Genomic DNA, 13,683 nt, shown 5'->3' on the forward strand with positions numbered 1-13,683 from the left:
TCTAAACCGCAAAAATCTTCCCCTGCTTTATGCCGTACTTTCTATATCAGCTGGCCTCACCGCACTCTGGATTTCTAATCCGTTCTCCTTTCCCATCTCTCTGCGTCGTGGCGAATGCGTCGGCACCGTACAGCTCATCGATTCCATTCTCACCGCTGACGCAACCACCGCTTCGCAGCCTGGTGACTTGGCTGCACTCACACCACCTGTTCTTGCGCCGGACCAGTCGTCTCCTGACGTTTTCCTCCTCTCCATCGACGCCAATCTTCCTGGTTCTCAACGAACTGAACTTCTCGCCCTGCTTCATCAGTTCCGTTTTTCATTCGACTTTCATCAGCCTGCTTTGAGCCGCACATCAACAGTCGCCCACCACATTGACACCGGTTCTCATGCTCCTCTGCGTCAGCGCCCCTATCGTGTCTCTGCCACCGAGCGCCGAGTTATTGAAGACCAAGTTGATACTATGCTTCAGAATGGCGTGATCGAGCCTTCTAGCAGTCCGTGGGCCTCTCCTGTAGTCCTGGTGAGGAAGAAAGACGGTTCTATTCGCTTCTGCGTTGACTACCGTCGCCTAAATAAAATCACGCGGAAAGATGTGTACCCTCTACCGCGTATAGATGATGCATTGGACTGTTTACAAGGCGCTGAACTCTTTTCTTCGCTCGATTTACGCTCCGGTTACTGGCAGGTACCCATGGCTGCGGAAGATCGCCCTAAAACCGCATTTGTCACCCCCGATGGCCTCTTTGAATTTACCGTCATGCCTTTCGGTCTGTGTAATGCTCCTGCTTCATTCGAGCGTATGATGGACACTATTCTGCGTGGCCTGAAGTGGAAGACGTGCCTGTGTTACCTTGACGACATCGTGGTGTTCTCGCCGGACTTTGCGACCCACCTCTCTCGCCTGAAGCGGGTCTTGACATGTCTTGCGAATGCCGGTCTGCAGCTCAACTTGAAGAAGTGTCGTTTCGCTGCTCGTGAGCTGACTATTTTAGGCCATGTTGTGTCCAAGGAGGGCATCCGCCCTGATCCCGTCAAACTTCGAGCTGTGACTGCCTTCCCGAAACGTACTACCATTAAGCAACTCAGGAGCTTCTTGGGCTTGTGCTCATACTTTCGACGTTTTAAACGGAACTTTGCTTCCATTGTCGCCCCGCTGACTCAGCTCCTTGGCCATAACTCAGACTTTTCGCTGTGGTCACCAGCATGCGACGCTGCCTACAATACCTTGCGCCGCCTCCTCACAGCTCCGCCCATCCTGCGCCATTTTGACCCCCAGGCGCCCACCGAAGTGCACGCAGACGCCAGTAGTGTCGGCCTCGGCGCTGTGCTTGCTCAGCGCCCCTCTGGCTTCGGCGAATACGTGGTCGCTTATGCCAGCCGTACTCTCAAGAAAGCCGAAACTAACTACTCAGTAACGGAAAAGGAGTGATTGGCCGTTGTCTGGGCACTCACAAACTTTCGACCTTACCTTTACGGCCGTCCTTTTGATGTAGTCATTGACCATCATGCCCTCTGCTGGCTTTCATCGCTCAAAGATCCCTCCGGCCGGTTGGCACGATTCTTCGTCTCCAAGAATATGATATCCGTGTCGTTTACCGATCTGGTCGCAAGCATACAGACGCCGACGCTTTGTCTCGCTCGCCGCTTCCAGCCGACCTTGCCAGCCTCTCTGCCTTGGACCCCGTGGTGTTTACGCTCGACGTCAGTGACATGCCCGCGGAACAACGAAAGGACCCATGGATCGCCTCTCTTATTGACTACCTCTCCAACAATTCGCAAGTTACCCCTTCACGCGCCGTTCACCGCCAAGCTTCCCACTACGAGATTCGGGATCACCTCCTTTACCGGCGCAACCAGAATTCAACTGGACGGCAATGGCTCCTCGTGATCCCGTGCCATCTACGGACCGAAGTATGTACAGCTTTCCACGCCGATCCGCAGTGCCGTCACGCCGGAGTTTTCAAGACGTACACTCGAATCCGTCTTCGCTACTATTGGCGCGGTATGTACAGTCAGGCCGGAATGAAACGCGAACACGCATGTCATACATTTCTACTTTGCAGCGAGATATTCCTTTACAACCTATTTTCGATTTTTTATTTCAGTAGGCAATTTACCCAGACACATGAATCGCGCTAGTTGTACACTTCAGCTGCAAATAGGCAGGTAAAATATTTTGTTTTGTTGACATGCTCTGTTCGCGTTTCATTCCGGCCTGACTGTACAACTCGGTTCTTCAGTACGTTCGATCGTGCCTGGCTTGCCAACGCCGCAAACCTGCCTCTCACCGTTCGGCTGGTGAGTTACAGCCTCTCATATGTCCGCTTAGACCCTTCGACCGCATTGGCATTGACTTCTACGGCCCTCTTCCGTGCGCAGCTACCGGCAATCGCTGGGTCATTGTCGCGGTCGACCATCTGACGAGATATGCCGAAACCGCCGCGCTCCCAGCTGCAACAGCCCGTGATGTGGCCGGTTTCTTATTGACGCACTTCATTCTCCGTCACGGTGCTCCTCGCGAATTGCTCAGCGACAGAGGCCGTGCTTTCTTATCTGACGTCGTTCAAGCCCTGCTCGCTCAGTGCGAAATCATTCACCGCACTTGCACCGCTTACCATCCGCAAACAAACGGTCTTACTGAACGATTTAATCGCACCCTCGGTGACATGTTCGCGAAGTACATTGGATCCGATCACACCGACTGGGACATTGTGCTGCCTTATATCACCTATGCATACAACACTGCTACGCAATCCAGCACGGGTTTCTCTCCGTTCTTTTAGAGCGCAGCTCTTTGGCGTCCGTTCCTGGGTTTCGCGTCGTCGTCGGCCTCGTAACCAGCTCCGCCCCCCTTTCATCCCCCCAGCGCTAGCAGCGACCGACTGATACCGCTGGATGCCGCTGACGCCGCTAGAGAGTCAAGATAACGTCAAGATAACACCGTCGCCGCCATGCAGAAAGATAGCAGCGACCGACTGATACCGCTGGATGCCGCTGACGCCGCTAGAGAGTCAAGATAACGTGACTGCATTGAACACCGTCGCCGCCATGCAGAAAGAGGAGGAAAGGGTCCCCCCCCCCCTGTTCTTGTGTGGCGGATAGGGTGCTCTTCAGTTGCCGACGCGCCGGTTATTTCACGTAGGCCCCGGCACGTCGACGAATACGTGACCACCTTCCCACGGCTAGACCTGGTTGTTAAAGGAATACGTGTGAAAAATAAAAAAAAAATTCTGTGATAGCGCATACATGTGTTGCGCGATTTCTTTGCTTCAATCTATCGAAAAGGTGAAACAGCTTATTTGCTGCGCTCAAATTTCGCACTAGGAAGTGACGTAATCGTCGGTAATTTTTTTTTGCTTTACGGTCGGCATCCATCTGCTCCCCTTGATACAGTGCTCCCCTATAAACCTGATGCCTCTGAATGTACCACCGTTACCGAAGCTGCACGGCACGCTGAAGAATGCCGCCAGATTTCCCGATCATTCACGACCGACTCACAACGGCGCCAAAAGCATCACCATGACACCACTCAGAAGAATGCACTACACTTCGAGCCCGGCTCTCTCGTGTGGCTATGGGTTCCATCCAGCAGTCCCGGCCTCATACAACAAAACTGCTCTCCAAGTACCATGGGCCCTACCGTGTCGTCGAGCGCACTTCGCCAGTCAATTACATGGTTGAGCCTCTTACACCACCTTCTGATCTTCGGTGCCCTGGCCGTGAAACTGTACTTGTGCAGCGCCTTAAGCCGTTCTACGACCCCATCGTATCTTCGTCCCCTTAAGTCGCCAGGATGGCTCCTTTTTCTCTGGGGGGTATTGTGAAGAAGAAGATGGACCCCTTCGCTAGACGCCGGTGAAGAAGAAGCCGTTGTGGGATTGCCATCGCGCAGATCGTGTTGGTCCTGGTCGCCCCGCTCCATCGCCAACCTCGACGCCGTCCCCGACGTCCTCCTTCTACAACTGCTTTTAAGGAAAGCAAATGCCTGTCTCTCATATCTTGGTGTACACCCCAGAGGAGTGCTTGCCAGAGTACGTGTCTCTAAAGCAACTTTCTAAGAGAGCACCGCATTCACTACACGGGCGGCTCCTCCTCCGCCTTGCCGCAGCTACTGGTTTCGAGATATCCAGGCTTAACCTTAGCTAAGCCACAGCCATTTTTTAATTTTTATGCGAAGCATATTGCTAGAGCTACCACTCACGCCGTCGCCGTGGGACCCCCACGTGACACCATGACGTCACACACCACGTGACATCACACCGCGTGACATCGTGGCGTCACACCACGTGGCACCATGACGTCACACCACGTGATACCGTGACGTCGCACCACGTGACACCGTGACGTCACACCACGTGATATCGGATGAGAGAGCCGGCCTCCACCTCGCGCCGTCGAACTGTGTTTCAACCAGTGCGGACAGTGGTGTATCGACTCTGGAGCAAGAGTTAAACTGTGCTTCAATCAGTGTGGACGGTAGTGAGTGTAGTAGTATGTCGACTCGTTTGGAGCGTCGGAATGCCTATAGACGACAAAGGCGCGCCATGGAATCCTCCGAAGAACGAGAGCACCGGCTGGAAGAGCGTTGTTTCTAATACAACCACTTGAATGTCCTTGTGTCTCATACTATAAAGAGAAGTTTATTGACTTCCAAACGATGAGTACAAAAATCTCTGCCTCTGCCGTAACCGAGAGTACAGTAAGCATGAAATGTTTACGGGCCTAATGCCATCTCGGAGGACACCCGAACCGCACCGTACAGGAAGGGAGGAACGCCACCACCCGTTCAGCGCGATGCCTTGCCCTTTGAACGCAACGCTTTTTGAGGGATGGAAATGACGCAGTAATTCTCTGTCATCTCGGTGTACACCCGAACCACACCGTAAAGGAAGGGAGGAACGCCACCACCCGTTCGGCGCGATGCCTTGCCCTTTGAACGCAGCGCTTCTCCCCCGGGCCCCTGTGCGCCTGCGCGTCTTTGCTTCGATGCACGAAGCCCCTAAGAGATCACGTATTACAGCGAAGTGTATCGTAGCATTTATGTGCTTTTATGCGAAGCATATTGCTAGAGCTACCACTCACGCCGTCGCCGTGGGGTTGCCCCTAGCCGTGACACCACCTGACACTGTGACGTCACACCACGTGACACCGTGACGTCACACCACGTGACACCGTGACGTCACATCACGTGACATCGGATGAGAGAGCCGGCCTCCACCTCGCGCCGTCGCCGTGGGACCCCTAGCCGTCACGCCACGTGACGCCGTGACGTCACACCACGTGACATCGGATGAGAGAGCCGGCCTCCACCTCGTGCCGTCGCCGTGGGACCCCTAGCCGTCACACCCGCGCATTCCCGCGCATTTCGAACGCGCGTTCACACTCGGTGTAGGTGAAACGCTCGCTCCACCGGGCAGGCAGACGCGGCTTCCGTGGCAATCCAGGCGCGTCTCGGGGTTAGTCGGCGTTCCGCTGTAGCCATGCCGTTGTCTTCCCCCACGACGAAGGCTTCTAGTGGTTGTATTAAAATGACCAAGTATTCAACCAAGGAAAGCCATGTATTACCAAGCCTAGCCACTAATATGCTTCGTATTCCCCAGGCTTACCCAAGCTGAGCCTCAGCAATTTTTTATTTATGCCCCGTGTGGCGTCTCTCCTTTTGGGTGTACACCAAGATATGCGAGACAGGCATTTCCTTTCCTTAAAACCAATTTTCATTTTATTTCATTTTCCTTAAGGCCCTTACGACGCGGTTCGGGTATGCACCGAGATATGAGAGAGACGGGCGTCTCTGCTTTCCTTAAAACAAATTTTCTTTTCATTTTCCTTCCCTTACGGCGTGGTTCGGGTGTGCACAGAGAAATGAGTTTCCTGGCACACTGTCTGTTGCTTCTTCTTCTCCTTTCATGTTCAGTGTCTGCGCCTGTTCTATGGGCACTTGGGTGGGTGGGTGGGTGGGTGGGTGGGCGGGCAGGCAGGCAGGCAGGCAGGCAGGCAGGCAGGCAGGCGTGCGGGAAGGTAGGAAAGACTTTTATTGCTCTAGAAAGGTGCTAGTAGCAGACGAGAAAGAAGAGGTCCATCTTCCTTCTTGTCACAGGGTCGGTGCCCCTATTCCAGGCCTCCGCTAAGCTTCGCTGCTCGGTGGGCGTGCCGGATCAGACCTTGTTGGCAACCGAGATCGCCGCTGGAGATCCGGCTCTCCCACTGTTCTGCACTCGGGTCTTTGCGAAAGTTGTCGTTCTTACTGCATTCCCACGTGATGTGGTACAACGATGGTTTGCTGCCACACCACGGGCAAGTGTCCCGATATTGCGTCGGGTAAATCTTGCTAAGGATATGCAGGTTTGGGAATGTTCCTGTCTGCAATCTTCGCCAATACACTGCCTCTAGTTGATTTAGATCAGGATGAGGCGACAGATAGCGGATCCGTACCCCCTTATAGTAGTTGAGAATGTCTGAGTATGTAGGGCCGACTCGGTCGGGTAGATCGCCCGACTGGGACCATTTGCCGCAGAATGTTCCAGGTGGTGTAATACTAGCCTTTTGAACAGCATAACCTGACTTAAGTTAGAGAGCTTGTGGCAGGAATTCGAACCGGCGACCTATAATCGGGGCTGCGGGTGTCCAGCGAGATGTGCAACGTCCTTTCGTCAAATCCAATTTTCGTTTCTTTCATTACGGCACCTCTTTCTCTCTCTATTCTGTTACTCCCGCTACCTCACTTTCCTTACGGCGGGGTTCGCGTGTCTACAGAGATGAGAGAATTACTAAATCATTTCATCTCCTCAAAACTGCCTTGCGTTCAAAGCTGCTTCCAACGGGCAAGGCGTCACGCTGAACGATAGATGGCGTTCCGTGGACTCCCTGGCAGCGCTGCAACACGCTGTCGCGATCCACTCCTTAAGGGGAAGCTTAAGCGTCTTCCAATTCTAAAGCGACAGCATTAAGGGCCCCGTGTCGCCGAAAAGCCGGTGTCGTCGACGGCGGCTTTGGGCCGTGAGTGAGAAATCCCAGAAGCATTAATAAATAAAACCGAGTAGGAAACTGGTCCAGTTGGGGAATCGAACCAGGCCCCCGGAGTGCGAGACGAGCGAGCACGCTAACCACTCCGCTGTCCAGCTCGAAGCCTGAAGAGCAGCTCAATCTGATCAACAGGGCTTGCAAGACTGCAAAGGCCACAGGGGCCCTGTACTGAGGGCTCCACCTGCTGAGAGAAAGAACCCTTGTACAAAAAAGTTTTTCATTCATGTATTCCGTCACGACAGCACGATGGTTTGGAATGAACAAAGGCGCGTCTAGTCAATACGGTGTTCTCTTAGAAGGGTGCTTTAGAGACATGTACTGTGGTGTCGATTTCCTTTGCTTAAAAGCAATTTTCATTTCATTTTCCTTAAGGCCCTCAAGGCACATTTCGGGTGTCCACCGAGACATGAGAGAGACAGCCACGCTTCCTTTCCTTAAAACCAATTTTCTTTTCATTTTCCTTCTCTTACGGCGCGGATCGGGTGTCCACCGAGATATGAGAGAAGCTTTGTTTCCTTTCCTTCGAGCAAGGGTTCGCGCCGAACGGGCGATGCCGTTCCGCGGACTCCTTGGCAACGCTGAAACACGCTGTCGCGTCCATCGAGATATGGGAGACTGTTACTGTGTCATTGCCTTCCTCAAAACCAATTTTCATTTTCTCTGTTTACTACCCGCCGCGGAGGCCTAACAGCTTGGGCGCTCGGCTTTAGAGCCGGAGTTCCCGGGATCCAAACGAGCTGCTGTGGCCGCGTTTCGATGGTGTCGGAACGCAAAAGACAGCCGTGTGCTGTGCGATGTCAGTTCACTACAGCGAACAGGCCGATAGGGAGCCTGAGTGAGCGGACGCGCATCGTATCGGCTGCACCAATTCCTGGTTCCTGCGCCTCACCAAAATCATTCCTAGGACACACCACGGTCCTCAACGGAGCCAGCAATGTACACACACGGACCTTACGCACTACCATCTTTTGGATGTGTCCGATGATCACGGTGAAGTATACTCGGTGAAAACGTTTGTGGCAGCCACGCTGCTGCGCTAAGCCTGGCCTCATCGCGGCGAGCCTTGCTGCCGCAACGCGTTCCTCACCCCCAGCAGGCATTGAGGAGCCCATGGATGAAGAGAGCATTAACCCGCTGGACTACAACCTTGGTGAGTGGAAACCTCTGCTTCTTGCTTATAGAAATCGGACCCCGGTTCGATTTCGCCCCCAAAGCAGCCCTCATCCGTCTCGGTTGAACCTAATCCAAACGCCAGAAACGCCGGCCTCCCACAGACGCTCCGCCCGGAACCTCTCGATCCGCGTTCAATGAGACGCCGCAGAAAGAAAGCGAAAAACTGTTTTTTGGAGGAATTCAGGCCTCCTAGGACCCCTGCGTCCCCGCACGACCCCACCACGCCAAAGGTTCATGTCTAAATGGTCCATGACGCTGGCAGCGCGGCTGGTGGCGATCTTTTGTCCTCCCGGATCCGTGAAGCGCAGTGAGGTCTCCCAGTCCTCTCATGTTTAGAATGGCACCGGCCCGCGGGGTAGAGGAGAAGCCAGAAGGATATAGGTCAGGTTTGCTTTCTGTGCATTGCACAGAGGGCACGAAGGTGGAATTTGTCGGTAGGGAAAGAGAACAGAGGGGGCAGGTATGGTCCGCATTTGTAGACGGCGCCATAGCTGTTGATCCCTGGTAGTAAGGGAAGAGTCGGTGGTGGGTATATTTGCCTTTCCGCACGGGCAATGAGTTCAGCTAAGGTACACGCACGTTCTTTTGAGAAACCCCCCATTCATGTGCCCGGTTTCCAACCCTCGGGCTCAAGAATCGCCGGCCCCATTGCCGGGAATTCAAGAGCGCGCGGACACCCATCGTGCTTTTTTTTCTCTTCTTTCATTCCCACCTTCCTCCCTTCCCTTACGGCGCAGTTGAAGGGTCCACCGAGATATATGACGCAGATACTCAGCCATTTTGTTTCCTAAAAAACCAAATTAGTTAGCACCCAGATGAGCTCAATGCTGTAGGAATACGGCGGGCTCTGGGTGACAGTTTGGTAGGATGCAATGTGCACTCGGCCCATAGCATAATTTATGGCTGCTTTTTTTATCACTGTCTATATAGGTGGCACTGAAGCTGTCGAGCGCAACCGCTATACCTATTATTCTGCTTCCTCTGGGTTAGTTCCATGAGATATTTATTTTATAAAATTTCAGGTGTGTGCGGGGTGTATGGAACCACTGCGATGCCGTGCTGATCGCATGCATCTACCCATATGGCGTTCAGCTAATCGCCGTATCGTTCATGTAGGGCTGCAGCCCTGGCTTCCCGTCACTCGCGATTTCGGTCGGGCTGCATGTTACGATGGAGTGGTCGAATACGTAGCCTTTCCCTAATTTCTTTGGGTTGAAAATTTAGGGAGTAATGATTAGGGGGGATGCGAATATGGAATTTAGAGAGTATATGCCTGCCCACAGAAGTGCTAGCTACGCGCAGATATTGGGCTTGTAAATGCGCTTCGGTGAATTCTAGTATTGCGTTATGCACATCTAACTCTGCCAGGTGTTAGTTGTTGATGGTTTCGGGCAGACAGAGCGCGGCCTTAGTAGCTTGTCTAGTTACAGAGTTTATTCTTTGCGCTTCGGTCACACTAAGTATGATGTATAGAGTAGAATACAGTACTCTACGCATAGCGTAGACTTGTACCGCTCGCAGCGTATCCGCTTCCCTTAGTCCGTGAGCTTTACCTGTGATTCTACGCGTTTGCTGCGTAGTGTCTGCAAGCGTGCTCTTTCTTCGCTTGATGGTTTGAGTATTTTCCCCACCTTTTCGGTGGTAGAGGCCCAGGACGCGAATGGGTCATACCTGTGGGACCTCTCTACCCTGTACGCAGATTCTGATTGCACGGTGGTACGTTCTAGACTGCTGCGGGGTCAAGGGAAGTTCAGATTTTTTCTGGTGGGCAGCTGAGGCCTACCAAGATGACGTCTTTCCGTATTGCCGTTGCGGCTGTTTCTAGTGTGTCTTCGATTTGGGCGTGCGATTTATACGTAGTCCACAGGATCATATCATCCGCGTACAAGGTATGATCAAGATGGCGAATGTGCTGCAGCTTCCGCGCGAGCGGACTAAGTACTGCCTTAAAAAAGGAAAGATGACAGCACAAAGCCTTGCGGAATGCCCATGTTCGCTAATGTCTAGCGGCGAGTACAAAGGGTTATGTAACTGTAAGTTCGCTGGCCAACCCCAAAGTCTGTCATGGCTTTTAGGATGACCTCGTGTTTGATTGAGAATATCGAAAGCCTTCTGAGGTCAATCGCCAGTACTGCTTGCTGCGTGTAGGTATGAGGGGGATCCAGAATAGCTGTTTAAGTTGAAGCATTACACCTTGCGTGAATAGGCCAGATCAGAAGCCAATCAGTGAGTGCGGGTATTGACCGCTATCTTCCATGTGGGCGTACAGTGCAGCCAGTATGATCTCCTCAAATAATTTGCCTATGCTTGAGGTAAGGAAGATGGGACGCATATTTTCTGGGGTGACTGATTTGTTAGGTTTTGGTATAAGGATCGCCCTTCCATGTGTCGACTCCTCTGGCAGTATGCCGCTCTGCCAATGGTTGTTGATGATATCGGTAAGTTCTTGTAGGGAATGCTCATGTAGGTTCTTGAGGGCGGCATTTTTTATCCGATCTTCGCCCGCCGTTCCGAAGGCTACGAAGCGCTGCTCGGACTTCTTCTGTTAACGCTATACGTTAAGGGCCCCGTGTTGCAGAAGAGCCGGTGTCGTTGTCGGCGTCAGCGGCGTTGGCCGTGAGTGAAAAATCCCAGAAGCATTAATAAATAAAACTCTTTCGTGTCGTAGCTACGATTGGTCTACAAGGTTTTAACTGATATAGTGTATTCACTACTAAGACGTCAAGGCTTTCGTCAGTACGTAAATGTGGCTACCGCATTCGCCGGGTGCCTCTGCAAGTTTGTAGGCATTTTGGGGGGACGCGATGCAAGCACACAGCCGTAAAATCTAGACACACTGCTGCTTCAACCACTCGCTTTCACACACTCGCGCCCCTGCGCCATGATGTAAAACACGCGTGAGTTCCCCGGCCATGTTTTAATTTCTACTTCCACTGCTTATCTGCATCATTGAGGCCGAAGGCTAGCCTTCCATGCTCGCGTGTGATGCGTGACAACCCGCATATCTCACTCTGGGGTTAAGGTTAAAAAAACAACCAATGGCAGGACAGTCGCCACTTGTCCACGCAATATTCAGCGACAGCTGTTCATGCGATATTTTCTGGTTGAGCATGTAAGCGAGTTCGATGGCGCTCTTTTAAGCATGAAATGCTTTTAGCTCCCGTTGTCGGCAGTGTGGTGACGTCACGCCGAGGCCGAGAGCCATCATCCGGGCACTGAAATCCGCTCATCCGGGCACTGAAATCCACTCATCCGGGCACTGAATTCCAGTCATCCGGGCACTGAAATCCACTCATCCGGGCACTGAATTCCAGTCATCCGGGCTCTGAATTCCAGTCATCCGGGCTCTGAAACGAGAACATCCGGGCACCGTACGAGACTTAACGAGATTTAACGAGACTCTCTAAGCCCTCCTACGCGACCGGCATGCAAGCGCCGGTTGGTCTCCAAACGAGACAAAAAATAACTGCTGCCAGTGCCTTCTCAATGTTTATCAAGATATCAGTGGAGCTGTGGGTTTGATAATGCACGGAATTATAATTTCCGATTTCTAATGCGTGCAAAAAGCGCATAAATGCCACGTTACACTTCGTTCTCATACGTGATCTCTTAGGGGCTTCGCGCATCGAAGCAAAGCCGCGCAGGCGCACAGGGGCCCGGGGGAGAAGCGCTGCGTTCAAAGGGCAAGACAACGCGCCGAACGGGTGGTGGCGTTCCTCCCTTCCTTTACGGTGCGGTTCGGGTGTCCACCGAGATGACATTAGGCCCGTAAACATTTCATGCTTATTCTACTCTCGTTTACGGGAGAGGCAGAGATTTTTAAGTATCCCTCACATAGTCGTTTACGCATCAGCGTAAACAGCTAGTTCTTATACAGCTCGTTCGGTCGAAAAGCCGTCAGCGCCGTAGCTGCTGGCACCGCGCGTCGGAAAAAATCGTATCATGCCAACCGTTTGCCGCAGAACGTTCTAGATGGTGTAATACCATTCAGACCTTCGAGCAGCATAAACTTACTAGAGTTAGAGAGCTTGTGGCAGGAATTCGAACTGGCGACTTATAATCGTGCTGCGGGTGTCCACCGAGATGTGTGAGACAGTTACTGCACCTTTCTTCAAATCCAATTTTCGTCTCCTTCATTCAAGGAGGATATATAATCCTCCTTGCCTTCATTACGGCACCCCTTTCTCTCTCTCTCTCTCTCTTATTTTGCTCCCACCTACCTCTCTTTCCTTACGGCAGGGTTCGGGTGTCTACCGAGACAAGAGAATTATTGAGCCCTCTACTCGCTTCAAAAATGCGTTGCGTTCAAAGCTGTTTCCAACGCGCACGGCGTCGCGATGAACGGGCGATGGCGTTCGGTGGACTCCCTGGCAGCGCTGCAACCCGTTGTCGCGTTCCACTCTTTAAGGCGAAGCTTAAGCGTCTTCCAATTTTTGCTATGTCTTTGTCGAGCTCTATATTTGGGGGCGCGACGAAATCCAGTAAAGGAGTGGGAGTGCCTGACGAGGTATGTAGACTCTTAAGCTTCTGTAGCTGTGTCTGTGTGTCATATTTATGGTGGTGTGCTAGACGAGGGGTGAGATTCCTAGTACGAAGCTTACTTTTAATAGGATCCATTAGACGTTTTAAAAGATGCCATGCTCGGGTGGTACTGAGACTGCCTCTGAGGCACTGGCTATCTGCTGCCAATTTTGTCTACAAAGTTGTTGGCTGTATTGAACTTGGTATGAAAGCTGAGATATCTTGCTTTGGAGCGTTTTGTGGACATATTGTTTCCTGAGACTTTGAAGTGCTTCTAGCATGGCCACGTTAGTATTCATAACTAGGACTTCTTGTTCAGGCATCCCTCGGCCCTGCTTGTTCTTTTGTTTCCCGTTTTTGTCTATACTTATCCTAGTTGATTAGATTGTGCTCTCTTCTCTTTCGAGACGCTCGTGAACCACAGAGTCGAAATTCAATATTATAGTGATCGTTCCCTAGTGTGTGTGTACTTCTATTCCATTTCGAATTCTGGATGCGTCTTCCCGTCGTAAGATTGGGACTTGTGTCCATCGTTCCTGTTGTACCGATCGTTTTGGGTATAATCGATATTGTTGTACACCGTGAGCTGCGACTGTTGATTTTGTGCCATAATCTCCCCTCTGACAGACGTTGTCTGGTATCGTTAATCATTGTGCGTGCAATAAATGTTCCCGGCCACTATGATTGGTATCTTATTGGTCGGTGTGGTGATTTGGCTATTAGTTTAGCGCATCGCCATGCTCGCGTACTCGGCGGGGCATAGATATCGGCGATAAGTAAGGACTCCTGTTGAATAACCCAGCAGGTACGTTCGCTAACAGTATTTCATTTGGGGTTTCGTTGTCTTAACCCCACATCTAGCTGGCCGAGCATAAATCTCCTACTGCCATTAGTGAAGCCTTCCCCGCCTTGTTTAGTGCTTTACTGATGATGCTAATTTTTGCATCCTTGTTGTTCGGTCTT

The sequence above is a fragment of the Amblyomma mixtum genome, chromosome 10 (genome assembly GCF_055824585.1).
Source record: "Amblyomma mixtum isolate Tamu chromosome 10, ASM5582458v1, whole genome shotgun sequence".
Classification (NCBI taxonomy): domain Eukaryota; kingdom Metazoa; phylum Arthropoda; class Arachnida; order Ixodida; family Ixodidae; genus Amblyomma; species Amblyomma mixtum.